The sequence below is a fragment of the Apteryx mantelli genome, chromosome 8 (genome assembly GCF_036417845.1).
Source record: "Apteryx mantelli isolate bAptMan1 chromosome 8, bAptMan1.hap1, whole genome shotgun sequence".
NCBI lineage: Eukaryota > Metazoa > Chordata > Aves > Apterygiformes > Apterygidae > Apteryx > Apteryx mantelli.
The window spans coordinates 8,790,919-8,810,551 of record NC_089985.1 but is presented as its reverse complement, the minus strand read 5'-3'; the positions used below and the strand labels follow the sequence as shown (position 1 = coordinate 8,810,551).

General features: G+C 44.3%; 1 protein-coding gene across 2 annotated transcripts in view; it reads left to right on the top strand.

Annotated features, from left to right (window-relative positions):
* The window catches only part of C8H1orf21 (chromosome 8 C1orf21 homolog), a 90,289-nt gene that overhangs the window by 2,633 nt on the left and 68,023 nt on the right, over positions 1-19,633 (top strand). Inside the window, exon 1 of one of the 2 annotated variants that reach the window (XM_013956329.2) lies at positions 10,453-10,536. The exons of the other annotated variant lie outside the window; for it this stretch is intronic. The gene's annotated coding sequence lies outside the window, so the exon portion shown is untranslated. Of the gene's footprint in view, positions 1-10,452; positions 10,537-19,633 lie in introns of those variants that run through there. 2 annotated transcript variants of the gene reach the window in all.

Here is a 19,633-nt window from a genome sequence, read left to right as displayed (position 1 = left end):
CTGTTTGCATTTTGAGTTATTTGCAAAGGCTCGCTCTCGGTCTGTGTTATGTGCTTAATGCGACGGAGGCCCTGTTTTTGAGAGAGGACTTTGGGTGCTGTTAATTAAAAAAAAGGTAAATCAGACCACTGAACATGTCTGAAAGAACACAGGCACATCAGGACCTTTCCTCATATTATAAGGTGGCTTCAGGTTGTTTATATTCTGTATCTCTAACAGAAAGCAATAGACTTAAGCTTTTTCCCAAAGCTGATGGATAAAAAGCAAGCAGCACTTGAAATCCATATTTAATAGGAAAAACGCTGCAGGATCTATATATACAGGTGGGCATTTTCCCAAAAGGGTGTGTTAGGAGTTGAGGCCGTAACTATGTTGTTGCTAACCAAAATTCTAGCCTTTACCATATCTATAAATACCGTAGCCTCACCCAGCTGATCCCATGCAATGATATGCAGCTGGAATCGAGTCATACATCAGAGCGTAAAAGGACCGCGGTGAACTTGCGCTTTTGTAAATAAACAAGGGAAAGTTTCCTGAAGTCGCCCAATATATGGCTTTATCTACGCAGAGAAAGCTTTTTATGGGGCGAAGGGGAGGGACTTACCTTTTAGACTCTTATTCTGAGAATTTGTATCTTATCTCTCTCCTGGTTTCTCGTAACAGAAGCAAGACAAGCTTAATGTGATTACGCATGTTTGGCAAAGAGACTTGTGCATTTGGGGGCTAATCAGATCTGTGGAGCCTGTGCAATTTCGGATGTCGGGCAGGGAGGTCGTTTTAGCAGGAAGACCTAGAGGAAGGAACAAATTACTCTTCTGGCCTCTCTCACGGTAGCAGCAACGTGTTCTGTGAACTTCGGAGGCTCCTAGGTGACCCACCAGCACTGACGTGTCGTGGCTGGGGAAATGGGCGTATCAAAGCTCACCTTTCTATTTGGAAGGTGTCTTTTAAACCGCTAGGAATAGTTGGCTGAAGTTTGGGATATCATGTACTTGGACATCTCCTCTAGGAAGTGGGTTGAGGTAAGAGTCAATCGGTAAAACAGAAGTAATGCTAACTTCTCCTACCACGTTGAGGAGGAACTTCTCTGAATATATTGGGGACCTCTTTTATTAGGGCATGAAAGAAAAGGCCCCGAGGGCTTTCTCAGATTATCTCTGTTAGTTTGCCCACTCAGAGTTCTTAGGCACAGTGTTTGTTTTCTTCTAATGCACATTTTTAAATTACCACCTAGGCTTGAGGTGTGGGAGCCTGTCATTTAAAAGTGTCTAGCCAGTGCTAATGACAAGGAAAACTCCCCAATAAACAGGCATGCGAGATAATTTCATTAGGTTTTGCTGTGTTTAAACAAAAATAACAGATGAAGCTGTATCCTTTCTGCCTTGGCCAAGTAGGACGAGGTCTGTCTTTGAGATTAAAGAGTCTTGATGCTGGTGGGAGGAGGGGAGCACTGCTTTTGTCTCACATATTACAGCAGTGGATGCTAATTAGTGACTAAACGAATTGGGTTGGGGGAGTTCTCCTTGGCTGTGCAAGTGGTGTGCTGGGAATAGTTGGGAGAACTGCACCCGCGGGTGCTCACCCCGCGATGAATCAGCCCCCGCCTGCCGATTCCTGCCCCAAATCCGCAGAAATGCGCTAGGAAAGCCTTGGGAAACGGCAAGAGCCAGTCTGCATGAGCTGGAGCTGGCCGTATCCCGCAGGCAAGGCACAGACGTCAGCGGCGAGGAGGGACTGTCACCCCCAGCACGGATGGACGAACGGACGGACGGACACCATCAGCGTGACGGACGGCAAGTGGCGCAGGACTAACGGGCAGATCGTGATGATGGGCAGCTTGGAGGTTGGTTGGTTGGTTGTCCTTCCCCAGCGACAGGAGCTGACTCCGAGGCGGATTTTTCTCTAACTATAGCGTTCCATGGATTTGACGTATTGGCAAGAGTGAGCGTGTTCCCTTGTGGGGAGAGGCAAAAAAAGGAATAAGTGGCCTTAGGCTTAGAAACAACGTTTACAAGAAGAATCAGTGCTCAGCCGTGTTTAGCTGTGCATTTATTTGGGGATTTTTATCGAGATAATTGGAAATTATGCACTTGAATCGTGATCGAGGTGCAATGGGATTTGGGGGACCTAATTTCCCTGCGACCTTTGAAAACTCTGGGCTTCATAATGTATTTTTTGTTTGTTTTTTACATTTTTGTGCTAGTCTCCGAGCCTTTTTTCCCATCCTCAGGAAATGCTTGGGTGCTACCAGGGAGATGGGTGGTTTGAAAGCCAGCAGATTGAGTGAAAATGAGCTGGAGCCTCTCAGTAGATGTGTGGGAACTGGGTGAAGTGGGATTATTTTGACACTAGGGCAGAAATTGGGGGTAGAGGCTGGCTCACGTGCCTGGCTGGAGAGAGGGTTGCAGTGTTTGTCCTCCTCTGTGGCGGTTCGTGAAGATGAAATTGCTTGTTTAGCCAATGGTCCAGGGATCAGGCTGACGTCTTCGTTGCCTGGGCTTCTCTGCAGAACATGGGTAGCTATCGCTTGCTTCCCGTACAATTGCTTGGGGATCTGGGAGCTCTGCCTTACAAAAGCTGTTGAGGTGAACGGCTTTCCAGAAGGTCATTAGAAACCTAATACTGCAATTTATTGAGGTTTGCGAGTTGCTTGTAACACAAATAACAGTGCTGACGACTGCTTTTCAATTATTAATTTTCGTACAGCATGTCGTTGTCCGTTCAGGTGGGTTGTCTATGCAAAGCAGTTCCATAAAATGCAGATTATTAGCTTCTGTGTAGGTCAGAAAACAGGCACACTTGGTGTAACTCTTGTAGTTAAATAGACGCCTTTGTTAAGCAAATAAGTTAAGCACCAGCTACTCTTAGCACTGTCAGAAACATAGAGGAATTCTCACTGGGAGTAAATAAAATGTTTCAGCCATGAATGATGACTGCAAGATTTGGCTTAGAAGCTATTTTTGGGGCCTCGGGCAGAGCCCTAAGCAGGGGGACATACGTGGCTCTGCTCTGGGAACGTGGCTCTGCTCTGGGAACGTGGCTCTGCTCTGGGAACGGCGTCGGGATGGAGGATGACTCAGTCACCCTTGCAACTTCCTCGTTGCTCCAGAAAGGTAGTAATTTATTGCAGGTCTGTGTCAGCAGTAAATAGCTGTCCGCCCAGTGCTGACTCAGCCGCTCCGAAAGCGGTAGTTAAGGACGTGGACCCGATCTTTGCTGGCTCGGTCCCTCCCGGCTCCCTTCCCACCCATCAGCTGCAGCAGTGTAAACAAGCCATTAATCTCTGCTCGCTCCCCGGGCTTTTGACCCTCGTCCAGGCTGCGAGGAAGGATCCTGCTCTCGCACGTAGAGGTTCGAGGCCCACTTGAGCCTTTGGCCTGAGTTCCCATTGAGTCTGGGGAAGTTTGCTTCAACCTCAAAGGCCAAATCCCGTGGGCCTCGCTCAAGCAATGTGGCAGAATGTCAAATGTGGCAGAATCAGCCCATGCTGCTATTGCTGGTGGGTGAAAAAATGGTCCAAACCCTTCCAGGGTTTGTAGCTGGGCAGCAGCAAGGGACCAGAGGAGACTGGGGCGAAGAAGGTGAAGTTCACTGAAAGTGGTGACCAAGTGCTACAAGTCAAGGACGCTTGTTTTTTCTGAGGTTTTGTGTTGGCTTGCAGTGCAAGAGGAGTTCCTTTGCTCCTGTTTTTGGATGATGTAGTGTAGGGCAAATCGTTGTTGTATTGCTTGCTTTTCCTTCCTGCCTGCCTCCCAAAAGATATCCAAAGGTGCAAAAAACTGCCAGTCTAAAGATGGGATTTTGAAACCAAGCGCTTTAGTTTGGTTATATACATGATCCTACTAATGTCAAAGGTAAGGATCACACTGGAGAATGACATCCTAATGGCAGTATCTCCCCTCTTCTCTTCCGCCCCACTTTCCCAAGAGCTCCTGTTATCCTAGGAAGCGTGTAAACAGCCCACTTGCTTTTTCTTATCATGATGGCTCTTTCCTTTTTAGGGGAAGGTAAACACCAGGATGATTGTTGTGTTCCTGAATTTAAGCCTTAAGCCAAATATAGAAGTAGCAACGCTCTTGGGGGGCTTTTTTCCATTCTGTGTGTGCTTCGGAGAGGTGCACAGCAGGCGGCTGTTGGCCATAGTCCATGTTACGCATTTCCTGAGACAGGGTCTCTTGCAAACTGGAAGTAGGTTTAATGCTGTGCCCTGTGGGAGGCGAAGGTAGGACTGAAGATCACAGGTGAATTAACCATGCCAAGGAAACGATCCAAAAAATGTGCCTTGGATTTTCTGAGCATGCGAGATCAGCTCTGGTTTTGATCTTGGCCATGACTCTGAATATCTGAAGGAGTAAAAGCCACAAGTAAGAACAGAGATGGCCTCAAAGACTTTTTTTTTTTCCTTTTGATGGTTCTACTCGATGAATCACTCTTTCCTGCTTTTATTGACAGTCTCTCTTAATGGGTAGAGTTTTGACCTCTGTGCTTCTCCAGGCATTTGATGCCTTATTCTTCATTGCCTATAATCTTTAAGTTCTTTCACTTTTCCTTCTGTTGACTCCAGTAATATCTCATGAACTTGCCTGAAGTATGTTTTGTATTGGAATGTTTTTCATTGCTTTGAAAATCCTGGGTGTGAAAAGTAGCATGTGAGCTTCACAGCTTGCTGCTTCTGTGCCACTAAAGTCAAACTCAAAGTCGTGCTTGGTATCGATGAGGCACCAAAGTGAGCGGAGCCGAGGCACGCTGTCTGTGGGAATGCTGATTGCAGAGTCAAGGGGACAAATCATGTTGGGAGAGACGTGGGGACCTTCCAGTGTCATCAGGCTGCACTACTGGTTTTACATCTCAGTTTGAATGTCAAAGAGGAGATGGGAAAAAGAAGGCAGGAATTACTTTTGTGCTTAAGGTAATGTATGCCTCTTGGTGCTGGGGATGCTTAAGTTTACGAGCTGGGTTACCTGTTTCATCACACCTTCCTGCTGGGTAGCCAGTAAATCTAGTAGGCTTGACCGGTTAGTCACCAGTGATACTCTAGGACAAAGTTTAAAGTTGATGAAAACTGTAGCAGTCTAAGGTGCTGTGTTCACTGGCCTTGGAAAGTTAGGAGTATAGCCCCCTTGGTGCTGAGACCCTATCTTTACAGCATGTAGCATGGTAGGACTACGATCTTGTTTTGTGCCTTGAGGTTATCAGACAAATAAAAACAGTCAGATTGCTTCTCTCAGCTTTGCAGTCTTTTTTTAGAGTGAAATCTGGATTATTTTGCTAAATCTCTTCACCAAGTTGAACCTTAATTCCGTTCTTATAACAGATTTGCTTTTCAAATGCTATTTTTAAGTCCATGGTTATGAAGAAGAATATTTTCTATTATTGTCGTCTTCCCTTGAACACAAACCCAGACTTTTCACTGACTAATTCCCGCGCTTTTGTAGTTACAGCATGGTGCGTATTAGTGCTGCCAATGCCGTCCTGGGCTTGGGGTGGCCACTGTTATTTCCTGGTGGCTTTTATAGCTGTCCTCTCCCTGTTATTGCCGGGTGAAGACAGTGCTGGTTGATAGCAGGTTTTTGTTGGTAATAACTATAAACAAGCAATTCTGACTCATTGGTCACGGAAGACAGAAGTACAATCAAATATTATGGATATGTTAATTTGCTTACATATAGCTGAATTATGTAAATACCAATGCAGATTAGGTTTAGCCTGTTTGCACGCTTGCATTCACTACCCCAGGGCCAAAACTTGGTGGCTGAGAACTTTATTACTGAGCTTAGTAAGTCTAAGATTTAGCTTTTGTGTGTTTAGAGACAGTGGTTTTTAACACTGCCAGAAGTTTTAGAAGAAATGCTTCTGGTGGCTTTGCGTCAACATTAAAAGCCATAATCACAGATGCTTGAAAAAAAATAAGGCTGAAAAACTGTCTTAGTGTTGTTTTTAGAGGTGGAAATGCTAGATGTGAGCCTGTCCTCAATCAGAGGGTTGCAACGAAGGGTGGTGCCACATCTTAAGTTGGGTCTTGGGCCAGTCACCTCCTCGCGTCAGTGACACCCCAGATCATTGCGACAGGCACAGATGAGACTGTGCTTGGCTGTGCACCATCCTCTTTTAATGGGTGAGATGTAGTTGGGCTCGATTCAGCCAAGAGGTTTGCCCATTGACTCATGCTGAGCAGTGTCCTCAGCTGTGGGCCAGGAAGGAAAGGATTTGGTCTGCATTTGGTTTTTTTTCCTGCAACTCTTCAACATTAAAGATCAGCCCAAAAGACTGTAACTCTTCCAGTACGCTTGTCAGGCGTACGTTCTCGTGGTGGGAATTAAGGACGGGGAAGAAGTTTTGCGGATGAGCCTTTGCTCGTTGGCCCTGGGTGGGCCACGCTGTGCAAGAAATTACAGGTTTGATCAGGGCATTTGGAGACTACTGGGAAAGAAGGGGCCGGGGCTGACCCTGCAAACAGCGATCGCCGGAATAAGTCTCATGACTACAGTAGCTTCTCCTGGTCCTGGCAGGTCACCGGAGAGCAGGAGCTCTCCTGTAGGCCAGCAGATGTGATGCAGGTACGGCCCTGGGCCTACTGCGGTAGGGCCACAGCTCCTGGATGGCAAGCTAAGGGCTTGAGAGCTGTTTTTGTGTGGGGAAGTTCATGGGTGTAGTGTATACACAAAGTACTAGTCAACATGAAGTTACATCTTGGGTCTCTCTTCTTTGTTTTAAAAAGTTTCTAAATATATCAAGTACTAGAAGTTTAAGCTTAAAAAAGATTGACCAAGGAAGATTTTTTTTGCTTTTAAGTCAGAATGGTTTCTTTATTTTGTGTATTGTATGTCAGCACTCTCGCTATTTCCTTATTCATTTTGTTTTTTTCAAATCTCCCCTCTCTGTTACTAATTGTATTACACTGATGGAAGGAGACTCGACGTGAGACTGGACGTCGTTACGCGAGGCATTGCCGTGACCCTCAGCAACAAGGCTGGGTTGGAAAAAGCCCGCAAAGTCGAAGACGTCAACTAAGCATGAATGGGGAAAAGAGAAACGGTGATACACCGACCGGATAGCCTCATAGTCGGTCCTGGGCCGTGTTGATGGATCCACACTGACTTGCTGCGTTTCGTTGTCTAATTCAACTTCAATTGCGCCTTGAATTGAGGAGCAAAGTGTTGTCCCTGTCCTTGGGTTGGGGCCTGAGCGTGTGTTATAGGGCGATTTCACTGCGTTCGTGCTCTACTCTTGCACCCTTTCCTAGGTGTCCGCTTTTGGCTACTGTCAGGCACCGAATATTGGGTGAGTCGGACCTTTAGTCCGATGTGATGGACTCGCGTGGCATTGCTGGACCTTCTCAAAAGGCAGCAAGACTCCCGAGGGTGTGGGGACATCTCCGTGTAGAGCAGTTTGGAGGGCTGGGAAGCTGGAGAGCTTCCTTGAGTGAGGGAATTTTCCCTGTTTATGTGTTCCTGCAGGTCCCCAGCTGCACTTACTGGATTACAGCAGTTCTGGAAAGCAGAGGAATATAATGAAAGGCTGCTGTCAAATTAAAAAAAAAAAAAAAAAGATGCAGGGGTCTATTTCTGCCATGCAGATAAGAACAGGGTGCTGGGAAGGTGCAGCCTTCATGCTAAGGGGATGCTTGTGCGTTTGCAGTCTCCAGAGGAATGACCAATTTTCATCTGTAAGGGACAGACTGTCTGTTTTAAGTAGTAATTCTCAAGCCCTACGAGAGTGCCCTTGCTCCTTGTACGCTGTTGCGTAGTGACTGTGACATATGAGTGCTTGCTAGTGTGAGAACTAATCTTCGTGTTTATACGCTTAACGATTTGTTTTTGCAACAAACTTAGTTTTAGATTTTCTTAAAAGCTTTCTTATTTTTAATTTAAGCAGGAAAGTTATCTCTGTTTTAAGATTGCACTTTTTCTTTTCCCCTGAAGTCTGCAAATAACATTTTTCCTCAAGTTTCCTGCCGCCCCACCCTATGCGCTGCAAAAATCAGAATACTTTTGCTCCCAACTTAGCTTTTAGAGTAAAGTAGCACTGTATTCTTCTGTTCTCCACCGCTCAGATTCCTCCCTCGGTTGAGGACAACATAAAGTAATGGAAATGATGAGCCAGTGGCGCTTTAAGCATAAAGGCTTCATAATACACAGCCAGTTGAAATGCCGCTGTTATTTAAGATGAATGATAGTACTGCAAACTCTGACTAAACGGGATGCTTCAGTGTCGCCTTGTCGCCTCCTAAGCTTTAACTAGGACTCGACCTGGCTGAGGTCTGCCTTCGTTTGTATGCCAAGAATGTAGGTAGGATTTGCAGCTTTGGGGTCCTGCCTTTGCTGGATGCCTGGCTGAGCTAGCTGTGGGTCTCGGGCATGGTTACTCTATGCAGCTTCTGTTCTGTGCTGCTGTGTCTTTCCAACATGTTCACATTTGCTTTTTTTTCTTTTTTTAATAAGTGCATGCTTTCTAGGTTAAGTAGGGTATCTTTTTATTAATGCGGAAGTGCAAGGAAAAATGCAGAAGATATTCAAACCTGTAAGAATATATATGTATATGTGTGTGTATATATATGCATTTTATATATATATACCCACACATGCACACGCATATACATATATGTATATATATGTTTACATGGCAGACACTGTTTTGCATATCATTTGTTAGTGATGCCTAACAGTGCCTGTGATTCTGAGTCCTGCCTTATGGTGCCTCTTGCATGGCTTGTTCCAGTGGCTGGTTTCTGTGCAAGCTGAAGTGGCTAGAAATGGTTACTGTGCTGAAGAAAGCATGGAGGGATCTCTAAGGGCTTTGAGTGGGACGGACTGCGCACAGCCCGTGACGAGCGTCCGCCTTGCATACCGAAGGTGGGCCTGCCCTTAGCTCTCACCTTTTCTTTTAAAGCTGTTAATCGGCCTTTTAGAGATGTTGCTGCCGAGACCTTGCGTGTCGTTGGGCAGCGCTTGGCCTAGGGTGGGCTTCAGACGTGTGAAGTTGTTGCAGCCGCGTCGGAGCATCGCTCGCGTGGTTTGAGTTTTCGGAAACCTTTTTTGGTGGTGTTTCTTAGTGTCACCTACCGCCGCCCTCTTAGTGGCTCCCCGTTTGAATTTCTCATGCGTGGCAACCTTGGGAGGGAGCAGCATGAGCAGATGAGTAGCGGCTGCCATCAATATTTAAACACTTACAGACGTGTCTCACTGATGAATAAAATCGCTCTTTGATTTCCGTGGGAGGAGTGTTTGCCCGGCCTTGGCTGGATACTCCAAAAAAGGAACTGGCCAATGTTGAACATGAACCCCCCAGCGTTTGCTGAGAGCGTGTGCTGTTGTTGCAGTGGTGACTCGTCTCCATGAGGATGCATCACATTCCCATGCACGTGTTGGGGAGAAGACGTCTGGCACGGGTTTCGGAGCCACCGAAGAAACGCGGCGTCCTTCGTGTCTGCTTATAGCGATCGAGTAACTTGGGCTTTTAGGCAGCTTGGAGCAGTGGTTTGTCAGTGCAAAGCAGAATAAAAATGCTTTAGGCAATGCTAGTGCAGTATATATGGACTAAATTGTCTAAGGGATTCGTTGCTGTCATCTGCATGCAAAAGAAAGTGATGACTGTGATGGAGGCTTCTTAAAAATAAATGAAGGACCCAGCTCCTCTGTGTTGTACTTCTGCATGCGAAAGCTGCTGCTTTTTCCTTCAATCCCATTTTTTCCCTTGTTTTGTTCCCCAGATGTGCTAGAAAAGGAGCCTTTTGAACCAAAAGGCTTTTAACCAAAACCACTCGATACGCATCCGTTCTGTCTTTGAGCACAGCTATGGTCCTATGTGGAAGATTTGCTAAAGATCCGCCCAGTGGTAGATACTAGGGTTTATTTTAGAGGCAATATGGAAGGAATTAGGGTGAAGTGTTGTATCTGACTGCAGTTTGACATGTTTCGGAATAATATGTCATAAATAAGAAGCATTTTCTAACAAAAAGACACAAACCATCGGGGATTGCAATAACTGTATGGGAAGCTATGAAATTATGCATTAGTCACAGAGTATCCTCTGGCTTTGCAGAAAGAAGTTCTGTTTTTAGCAAGCGAAAGCTCTGTTTACATGAAGATCAACATGATTTAATGGTTAGCAACTGATTATAAGGAATCGTTCTTTAATAAAATAACTACCAGCAGAAATGCAGGAGGAGATTAGGATTGCCTCACTGGGGATTTACATTGCTGGGATTTAAATAAGCGTATCCTACTTTGTGCAGATACTGAGCAAATTTCTTTCCTCCTCCTTGTCATCAGCTGCTGAGAAGATCATCTGAGTAGGCTGGAGGCGATTTCAATATATCCTTTTGCTGCCCCAGGTGTCCTTTTCCTGGCCAGGATACTGAGTCAAAAAAATTTTTTTTAAATATCCATTCTTTATGAGCAGGGTTTTTTTTCTCTGTCATTGGGTTTTTTTGTTTTGAAGGACTGTGAAGTTCACAGAGCAAGGAGAAGAGCGGTGGAGTAAAAACGGCCGTCAGTGAAAAAAGTTGATCTACGGAACAAGTTGTTTCTGAGAAAAGTTGAGTAATGCTTGATGTGATTTTGTTTTGTTGTTCTTTGTTTTTTTGGCTTCAGAGTCAGTGTTGAAAAATATCTGCCAACTGTAATTATTTTCCTGGAAGCTTAAATGCGAAGTCTAATTTTACTGGAAGCCTGAAGGAGGGGAGGGGAGCTGATGCAGAAAAGGGCATTCGATGTTGAGTGATGGCCATGTCAAACATGCCTAAGGTGAACTGACTTGCCGTAAATAAAATAAACGTGCAGTGTTGCTTTTGGCCCAAAGTGGGGAATGGATTCTGCTGAGGTACTCATGGCAAGCTAGCAACTTTAGCTGCTGGTCCCAAAGCCTTTCCTCGTATTTTTGCCCTTCTTCCACCAAAACCTGCAGGCGTGTGAGTAACTTAGCCCTGAAGTTGGTGGCGATTTAAGAGGAAACCTGAATTTCAGACCCCAAAATCTTTTCGATATCTTTCATCAACAGCTTGCAGCACGTGCGCCTTCCGTCACCTAAGTATGGGAGAAGTTTTGATGCGCTGTCAAGGATGTTGGTATTTGCACAGTATTCCTGCAATTTAACTGTGCAGTAGATTGGCGTTTTGGGGTTGCTTTGGGCATGCGCATTCCCCGAGCAGAAGAGTTGTGGCAGGAGCAGTTAACCTTGTAGTGTAACATGTAGGCAAAAATATTTTGATAAAACCACAGAGGATGACAATATTTCATGTTGTTCTTAGGAAATCTCCAGAGTACAACGATAGTGCTGGGCACAATTTCGGTTTTGCAGCTGGTTATGAATATGAGGAAGGATGAATAACTTATGTGGGGAAAGGGACTCTCTCCTTCCTCATCTTTTTTGTGTGTGTGTGTGTGTGTATGGGAAAAAGGTAGTTTTTCTCTATTTGCCTATTGGGACTAAACCTTGTGGTTTATAAATGCGTTTCAGGTTTGTTTATTTGTCTGGTTAGGCAAATCAACAGACTCAATTTGGGGGAAAGAGCCTTACTTTCAAAGTTGCGGCAGAATTTTGAAGTTAGAGGTTGCTGCAAGTTGTCTTGAACCTTGTGTTATTTCATGTTTATACGCTGGACGCCCGTCGGCGCCCTGGCTAGTTGTGCTCGTTGCGTGCAGCGTCAGTCGCTGCGTGGCTCTCGCGGTGGGTTACGCAGGTGGGATTTGTGCCCAGCCGGCTGCGGCTCCCGTTCTCCTCGTTCCCCAACTCATTCCCTTTTCTTCCCCATAGCAGGAGGAGAAGCTGTTTCTGCGCTCAGGAAAACAGCAGACAAATCATTTCCCTCTTTTTTATGTCCCGAAACGTTTACTGCTTCTCTCAATCTTGCAGGGGCATCCTTCGCAGAGCCCGAGTTTAGGAAAAAAGAGGCAACACAAAACGTGCAGGCAAGGGATTAGGAAGCCGAACCCGGTTTGCAAGGCGGAGCTGTGTATTTTCTGCGTTCGCGACAGATGCGGCGTTTGCTTTTTTCCTCTCTGTTGCTCCTTCAGTCGCCACTTTGCATTTTTTTAATTATCGACTCCGCATGCGAATTGCTCCGCGGCAGATTCCCGCTTTCCGCACCTCGCAGCCTCCCGGCTGCCCTCCGAAACTGTCGCTCGCAAGTGCCAGAATTAAGCAGCAGATGCTGGAGGTCTCGCTGCCGCCGAAAGGCGTCGACCCTCCACCGCGTGCAGGGCTGGAGCGCTGCCCGCCGGGACCGGCGTCCCGTGCGGCCGCAGAGCAGCCGGCCACAGCGCCCCCGTAATTCCGGGTATCGCCCGAAAGTCGGTGCGACTCCTGCGGATGAGGATTAAATACGTATTCCTTTTTTAAGGGAGCGCCTTCCTTCCCTTACTTGCAAAGCAAGTGCTCCACGTCACCTTTTTAATAGTAGTAGTAGTAGTAAAACACCTCTTTGGTTTCTGAAGTTATGAAAGAAGCAGACCATAGACTCAAAATTGTAGTTTTTTCCCACACTCGCATTTTAATGCTGCTGAATTAGGATAGCGTACATTTTTAAACATGCTTTTGTGGCCCGCAGTTGTTTTTATTCATTGATTTCTATGCTTGTGGAACACATATAAATGCAATATTGGTATTAATGGTATGAGTGGTTTTCGAAATATCTTCATTTGTTTCAGAAATCCAATATTTCTCTAGCAGCAAAATAATGGAAATGTATAGGAATGTGCTCTCTCCAAATACTGGAGGATGCCCTGCCTGTTGTAAAAGAAACTAAACTGGTTGTTAAATAATTGGGGCAGACATTATATATGCATATAGAAATAAATAAATAAATATTTAATTTAATAGAATAGTTTGTGCAAATGTTTTCCTGATGGAGTGCCTTTTCATTGAGCAGGTTGTTTGGCTTGTAAAAATTAAACACTTCTGTGAAAAAGGAAGTCCTGCAGGATGTAATGGTTAGAGAGGACTTTGAAAAGCGTGTATATGTATTAGGACTTTTCAGACATGGAGGTGCTATTGTGGTAACGTTTTGGGTGAGGCAGAAAACTAGGATAATCCTTGACCACGTGAATAAAAGTACAATAAATGGGTGCTTACAGATTCTAGGCCATATTTATATCATTTTTTTAGAAGCTTAAAAAAATTGGAGGTTTTTTTTTGCTTTGTATTTCTTACTGTTTTCTTCACAGAATAAACATTTAAGAAGCTATTAAATAGATGAATTTCCTATATTATTATCCTGCTCTTCTCTGAATTTTGTGACCGTTGCCACTTCAAGACGTGTACATTTTCAAGTGAAACGCAGGGGTTTGTGGGTTTTGGGGAGCGCTTGGAATACCTGAAAGTATTGAACCCCAAAATGCTAAAAGAATAAAAGCTGGAAAGTTAGTAGTATTTTACTCCCTCTCCTTCTGTTCAGGAAACTTTTGCAAAATCAAAGTTTACCATTATCAGCTCTGAAATCATAGTTGCTATTTTCAGAGACCTTGAGTGATGCTCCCCACTTCTTCCCCTGTAAGTGGTTGCTTGGGGGGTTGTACAAGCTGGACAGGATGGGATACTTTTCCCCCAAAGAACTTCTACTACAAGCTCTTATTTGAAAAATAATGCCAGCTTTACCTTAAAAATGGTATCTGTATTTACACACTTAAAAAATTACAGATTTTTCTTCATCTTTTTTGTCCATATTCAAATTAGATAATTTATAGGAAGACATCAGACTTCAAGTGCAGCATATTGCCATTTTAAAGAGCAAACTTAGTGTCAGAAGTTTCAAAATGCCATTAAAGAAAGCCATCACTGAGCAGGTCTAACATATATACAGTCCTGTAAGGAAATCCTTCCCAAAATAGCCAAATCCCTGAAGCTTTAAGCCTCTTTTTGATCCATGGGATTAATGGAGATTTCCATTTTTGCATGGTGAATTTTTGGCCGTTAGGGATGCGTTGGGGGAACCACGCGTTTATGGAAGAAATGTTATAGAGGAGTAATATTGCTCTTAACGGTGCCGCGAGTGCCCCGGCCTCCGAGCTGGTTTGCAGGAGAGATGCCTGATGTAGACGTCTTGGTTTGGACTTTGGCCTTGAATTTGGAGGAGAGCGCCTTGGCTATTTAGGTGCTGCAGTAGGTAAAAGCCTGTCTATTCGATAAGCCAGGCCAACGGTTGAAGCAATTTTATTAACGTAGAGGATTTGCAGTAGAGCCGTTTACGGAGTCTGTGCTAGTCAAATAGATGTTCTTGCGGTGTCGCAAGAAAAAGCATCTCGTGCCCCAAGGGTGGGATTGCACGCTTGCCGATGGAGGCACCGTTTTTCTTTACCTTCTGTGACACATTTAAGATATTTTTGGCTAATATAAAAGTAAACGCTGAGTTTCGTCTTGGGAATTGCCGTGTAGCTGTCCCGCTTTTCATGCGATATGCTGTCCCGCGTCGCTCTTCCCCTGGAGCAACCTGCGCGCGAGGTCTGATGGAGCAAAAGCCAAAGTATTTCTGATAGCTGACAATGTCTGCACAAATCTCCGCGGGGGAAAGCAGCACACGCATCCGCAGGGAGAATCCCGACATCCGCATGGAGTTGTTACTCTCGCACCCGTGTTGTTTCAGCCGAGGGAAGGTTTCAGCACAGGGTTTTAACGAAAACCCGCTGTGTACGTGGTAGGAGAGCCGGCTTGTATCAAGGCCCTGTTTCTCCCTGCATTCATCCAGAAAGGGAAGGAGGTGGTTTTTGCACGATATAATGTTTCATAGATAAAAGTCTCCCTCGGTATAACCCGCAGTAAGGTAAGCCTGGTTTGGCTGGTCTCTCATGATGTGCCCTTCTCTAAGGCTGATCTTAGGAGAACGTTTTGAGCGATGAGGGCGGCTGCGGAAACCCCCAAAGGGAGCTCTCTGCCGCAGCAAGAAAAATGAAATGTGGAATAAGAAGAGAGAGGACATTAATGGTATTTAGAAGGGGGAAAAACAGATGTTTTTTAAACCAACATTTCAATCAGTATTCATAATGTTATGCCCCGTCCTTTGTGGCAAAAGCTTGTCCTCCGGCAAGAGCTATTTGAAACTTAAAACCCAATGATAAAATAGTAGCAGGCAAAAGAAATGCCCAAATAAAGCAGAGAAACTGGCAGAATCACAAAAGCATATCGAAAACAGCATCAGCAATTTTCATTTATGAGTCCAGGGCGGTTTCGTTAGCCCCCAAAGTTCAGTGTTTTATTTTTATCTCATTCTCCATCTTTATTGTATGTCACAAAATCAGCATAAAATAAATATTTTAAGGTGCAGAGAGAAGTCCAGTGAGACCTTCCCATCAAACTCTGCTCGTTCTTTTAGTATCAAAAGCAAGATAACAAGGTTCTGCAGAGCAGGTAAGAGCAAAATTTAGAGCAATGGTAAAAACAAACAAGCAAAATCTCGTAACACCTTTTTTTCTGTGATTTCAGATGGAACTACTCTTGCACTGCTTTGCTTGAGGTAATTGCTTGGCAGTTTACCTTCTGCAAGAAATAGGATAGATAATATTTATGAATGGTGTGGTCAAAACTGTTTTTTATTTAGTTTTTTTCCATCCACTCTATTGTGAAAGACTAATAGTAGAAGCCTACAAATAGGTAAGGTAACAGCATCTGAAAATGTCTCTTAAAATAGTTCTTTGCTATAGGTTTTCCAGCACGTACACTTTGTTTGTCTCCCACTTGTAGGTAGTTGGTAGTGTACAGTGTGAAAAGTTTTGCATTGCATAATAAGCGTAGTGTCAGTGCATAACAAATGCTTGATATATAATTAAAGGAAAATATTTCCAAGCAATACAGTGCTGCATACCGAAGTGTGGAAGATAGCGCTCTTCGTAGCAGATATCAAACTGATGCTCTTGCACAACTGTGCTTTAATTAAAAACCCCTATGATTAGTGGTTGCAACTGGAGAGACTTGCTCTATTGCAAGAAATGTCTTGTCACTTGAATCCGCTGCTCAGTAAGCGGTGTTAAATGTATTAATGATACTTTTTCTTTTTAATCTGGTGGGGAAACAGCATGGTAAGCATAATCCCAATAAGGTGCAGCTATTTTTGTTTGGCATCTGGAATATTGCTGTGATTTCATTGACCCAAAACATCAAAGCTCAGCTCAGCTGAGGCTCCTTGCTGCTGCTTGACATCAGGAAAAAATTACATAAATCTGGAACGTTTCTATAAAAACCAAAGTTTCCTAGGTTTTCTGAAAATTCATGCGGCGTCATTGCGGGTCCCCTGGCTTAGGGAGTTTGCCGTGCATGTGTTGCAAGGTGTGACTGGCTCTTCCTACCATCTGTCCTTATCCTGCAAGCTTTTAATCATGTTTCCGTAGAGGAAAACTGCAGAATAATATAATAATCCTATCTACTCTCATTTAGAAAGGCCACAGAGTATTACTGTTCCCCCTCCGCCCCAAGGGGAGGCAGGTCTCATTTGGGTTAATATTGAATCAAGGTCAACGTCTTGGCCACTCTGGTATAATTTAAAAGGCGTTAAATCCATGTAGTTTTTAGAATCACAGGGAAATCATCAAATTTGTTGCAAATATTTTTTTAAAAAACAGTGTTAGGATAATTAACAGAAAAACAGCTTTAAAACTTGCCTTACAAAAACCTCGAAAGCCTGTTTTGATGTTTAGAGAACGAGAGATGTTTTCTGTCCTCGTAACCAGTCAGCAGAAGCTCTAGCACAGAATTTGGTTAAAATCCGTGCAAGCTGAGACACTGGCACCATTGGAGGAAGAGGAAATAAGATAAGGACGGGCATTTTTAGGTATCTGCTTTTGAGAAACATAGTTGTGTGTATTTGTGCCTTGTAAATATTTTGTTTAGCTATTTAGAATGGAGATATATATAGAGGGCTGTGTGTGTGTGTATCTGTCTGTCTATCTATCTATCTATCTAAAGTCTAGGAAGAAAGCTGATCTAGAGTTTTATTCTGTAGAGATTTTTTTAGGTTGAAAAAGCCAGTGTGGAATGTTAACCTGAAAATAGAAAATTCAGTTTCCTCTTCCCGTGAGCTAAGCGAATGCGGGTTAAGCGTGTGGGACCCGCAGAAGGTAATCGGAGGGGGAAGAGCATGTCATCTTGCGTCTACGGAAATGGGAGGAAGAGTGCGGGAATCAGGATTGTTTTCCAGTCTGGCTTGCTACGTTATTTTGAGTGAGCCTCCCCCTTGGAAATGCACTGAAAGCTGTCATGTATTGGCAGGGAAACCTATGGGATGGGAAGCTTAATGCCGTGTTGGAGACCTAACAGCTCAGTGCTAGCAAGGAGCCCTCTGGTAGCCTAAGCCAGCTGCGTTATTTCCGAAGAATACAAATGTTTCCCTCTTTAAGGAATAAATCCAAGTGTGCATATGAATTAATCTTGGTAAGTTAGATACCCTGGATGCTCCGGTCTGTAGAAATTGCAGTACAGCAGTCGCAGCACCCAGGTCTACTAATCATGCAGCACAGCAACAGGGTGCTGGGGATTTTTTGCTAGCGATCGTACAGGAGAGAGGAATAATATGCAAGAACTCGCTTGCATATTATGTCACATCATGACAGCTCTTCCAAGGCTTTTACACTGACTAAAACTTGTTATGTAACGGTGCTATGGCTTAAGGAGAATCTCTTAGAAACCGTGGATTGCTCTGTGATGTGAACTACTGGGTTCTAACGTGTTGGTGTGAAGCCTTCTGGGACCAGGACCGGCTGACTGCTTGCGTGTGTAAATGAAACGTGTGTGGATGGTTACGAGATATACCTTGAAGTATTGTTTTCTGTCACACTTTTGCAGTGTTCTGTTGGCTTAATCCCAACTCTGTGTTGCTGTCATTGAGTTGTCTACAGCACAACCCAGGCTGCAGTTGTATTTTTATTCCTTCTAGTCTGCGCTACCTTGCACTTGTCAAGGTAAGTCTGTTCCAGTATCGAGCAGCTTAATTGTCCAGCTTTTTTGTGGTCCTTGGGACTCTGCGGTCTTCTCTGGTCTTGCTCAACTTGCATAGTTTGGTGCCGTCCATCATGTGGAGCTCTTCCCTGGCCACTCTTTCCTGGAGATGTGGTTTAGCCCATCTTTGCTTCCAGCAAAGAAGGCTGATTCATCTTTTTAGGGGTGGAAATTTAATATTAATTGGGAGGAGGGAGGGACTTAATGACGAATAAGTAAAGGAGATAGACTCAAGGACCATTTAGATCTCCTATGTTAGGTCTTTGCCATGAATTGTTCCCAGAGGAATCGTTTTCCCCGGTGATGATGAGGAAGCCTAGTCTTTCTAGACTAAATTTTCTCTACAAATATCTCCCTCTTTTTATCTTTAAGTTAGACTAGATGACTTTTTAAGGTCCCTTCCAAGCCAATCTTCCAAGTTTTCAGGATAAAGTCCCTCCAAGATGCTGTCCTCTCCAGGTCCCTCCAAGATAGCTTTTGGAAGTTCAAACAAGAGCTACGTTTTCTTTATCCAGACAAATAAAATGAACACACTGAAGAGGCCAAGCTTTTCTACGACTGAAGCCGTGTTAGTTTGGTTTGGATAAAATGTGCTTCTCTAGGTGTTTCAGAACGCCGTTGTTAATTCTGATTTGAAACAACTCGTAAGGCTGATAGATCCATAATTTCCAAAGCCACCTCTGAGCATTTCCCACTCCTCCCTTTAGCTGCTTTACATGGAAAATTGAATATTTTTCCCTGGTAAGTTTTGAATGAGTCAAGCACTCGGTATTCTTGCAAACCGGGGGGGAATCAGCAAACAGTGCAGACATGCTAAGCCCTGCGTCCAAATCCTGCTGCCTGCAACACAACCAGCTGCACTGTGGGTACCAGGTTACTGGGGCCGTGCTTTGGCTTTTCTATAGCCAGTTCAGTAACTGCAAGAAAGAGAGTTTGTTCCTTTGGAAAGCACGGCTGCTGCCCGCAGTCTGTGCGCGCGCCTTTTGGGCTCCCTCGCTTTGATTCCCGGATGCGCTGTCCGTCGGCATTGGCATTCGGTGCGTGCACTCCGGCACTCGCAGGCGGCGAGCCAGTGCTGACTCCGACTCCGGGGGCGCGGGGCTGGCTTGGCACACGGGCCTTTTCTGAAACCGCCGGGGACAGCTGCATGTCGTGGTGAAAACAAAAAAACAGTAGATTTCAGCCCAAACTGAACGTAAAAAATGAGGTTACCTGCAGGCTTTTTCTTTTTTTTTTTTTTTTTAAACACATAAAACATCAGTTAACGTTTTTCTATGAATCTGTATTTAGGTTGACGTAAAATGAGATCCTTACTTCTCTAATAAGGCACTTGAGCTGTCTTAACTAAAGATTAATGCTCCCCTACACTTTTATCAGTTACTTTATAGACTAAAATGCTCTAGTTGTATGCAGATGCATCTTTTGGTGTCAAATGTAATAGCAGCAATCATTGCTTACTGGTATATCTACAAAATACTTATTTATGTCGAGTAACTCCCTTGTATTGGGTTTCTATTTGGGGAGGATTTACAGCAATGCAAGTGGATTGCCCAAAGTAAATACAGAGAGTCATCGGTGAGCCTGACTTTAAGCCCTGTGGTATATGAGAGTCCGCGTTATTTCTCACATCAAAGTTTAGCTTGATATTATCACCTGTCCTTTGAATTCAGAGGTCCGTATAAGATCTTTTTATTGCCTAAAAAGCCTAGAAACC